The sequence below is a fragment of the Prionailurus viverrinus genome, chromosome C2, assembly GCF_022837055.1.
Source record: "Prionailurus viverrinus isolate Anna chromosome C2, UM_Priviv_1.0, whole genome shotgun sequence".
In the NCBI taxonomy this organism is placed as follows: Eukaryota; Metazoa; Chordata; class Mammalia; order Carnivora; family Felidae; genus Prionailurus; species Prionailurus viverrinus.
Genome location: NC_062569.1, coordinates 41,849,753 through 41,851,745, shown reverse-complemented (window position 1 = coordinate 41,851,745; position 1,993 = coordinate 41,849,753). Strand labels below are relative to the sequence as shown.

The 1,993-nt window shown below is 38.4% G+C and overlaps 1 pseudogene; it reads left to right on the top strand.

Moving 5' to 3' along the window:
- Positions 1 to 1,135: 1,135 nt before the first annotated feature.
- LOC125175930 (uncharacterized) lies at positions 1,136 to 1,256 on the top strand (annotated as a pseudogene).
- Positions 1,257 to 1,993: the final 737 nt, after the last annotated feature.

The following is a 1,993-nucleotide window of genomic DNA, read 5'->3' as shown; positions in this document are numbered from 1 at the left end:
TTTAATGGATGAACAAAGAGAGTGGCTTCTTGAAATGGAATCTACCCTGGTGAAGATGCTGTTAAGATTGCTGAAATGAATACAAAAGATTTAGAATATAACACAAACATAGTTGATAATGCAGTAGCAGAGTTTGAGAGGATTGATTCCAATACTGAAAGAAATCCTACTATTGGTAAAATGCTGTCAAATGTAGTCACATGCTACAGGGAAATTGTTCATGGAAGAGTCGATGGTTGGGCAAAATTCATTATTGTCTTATTTTAAGACAACAGCCACAGCCACCCCAATCTTTATCAACCGGCACCCTTACCCGTCAGCTGCCATCAACATCAAGACAAGACCCTCCACCAGCCAAAAGATTACAACTTACTGAAAGCTCAGATGATGGTTAGCATTTTTTATCAGTAAAGTATTTTTAATTAAGGTATGCACATTTTTTGACATAATGCTATTGCATATTTAATAGATTATGGTATAGTGTAAATGTAACTTTTATATGCACTTGGAAACCAAAAAATTAATTTGCCTTGCTTTATTGTCATATTCACTTTTTTGCAGTAGTCTGGTACTGAACCTACAGTATCTCTGAGGTGTGATTACACTACCAAACAGCTTTCCAAATTTATACCCACCGGCGAAGTGTGAGAGTTCCAGTTGCTCCAAATCACCATCACCCCTTGCTATGATCAACTTTTAATGGAGTCTAGTAATAATTTAAAGAGATAATCCTGGAATTTAAATCTATCACAAAGAATACACCTCCATTAATAGTATTATTATAAATCTAAGTTTACATATTTCATTTTAGTTGATATGTACTTCCCTCCTCCCACCCCAGTTTGGCATGCACACAAACACAAACCCACATAAACACACCAACAACTGAAATAACAAGAGCTCCATTTGCTAGTTCTGGAAGAACTCTGTGATTCCCTATTGTGTTTTGGGAAAAAAAAACACACCGTGCATTTGTATGTTTTAGAGAAATTTAGAAAAACAGGGAAGCATCCTATTATCTTTAAGAGGATCATTTTAAAACCTCAGAAACTGTCTCTAGCCGGTGCTTTCAAAGTCAGCTCAAAGTGCAGTGGGATGTGCAGAAAACGTTCATTAGTCAGGCACACCGCGAGTTAAGTCCTTACTTCTAGGAATCATTTCTAATCATTTGTAATTAGAGTAATGCTTTTGAAAACGTTTGCATTACTAACCATGAAGAGTTGAAACTTTCTCTTCTGGGAAAGTGAGCAGATGGTGTCACTTCATTTACTTTTTCCCATTCGGCGGGGAGGACTAAGGGATTTAACTTGTCCTTTCTGTCTCTCCTGCCTGGGGTTTGGATAGTTGTCTAGTCTGTGGTCGTAGCTCTTGGCTCAGCTATTTCTTGTCCAGTTCCTTTTGTTTGATATCACTTTGATCTTCGCCCAATATCAGCGATGCCTTGCTTGGATGACTCTCTCGCTCTAGCTCTTACTCTTTTCCTTGGCAGGAGTATTCTTTTCTTTTGGTTGTAAGAATCTGGCCAGTAATGAGGTGGTAAGCTCCTGTCGAAGCAGCAGGAGTTGTCAGTGCTCCTTTCTTTCATTAACTTTCTTGGGCTGTAGCCACAACAGCAAGACTTCAGGGACTGAGAATTTAACCTTCTCCAGCACTGATCATTTTTCCACATGGATTCACATGGCCCCATAGCCCCTTGGCCCCTTTCACCACCTCCTTCCCTCCACCCTGCTTTTTATAGATTATCCTGAACTTTCTGTCCAATGCTCTCCAGGGCCACCATGAAATAATACGCTTGAAGTATTTCTTTTTTATTTTTTCAGTTAACTACCTTTTATTCATTGTTGTTACATGAAGAGCACATTCATACGGCTTGAACAAAAGGTGCTGAAATTTCAGATAACAGCTGTGGCAAATTATCTTTTCTCTTATGAAATAAGCAAGTAATTGGTAACCACACTTTGTAGCATAATGTCATGTATTTTAATCCTAGTAG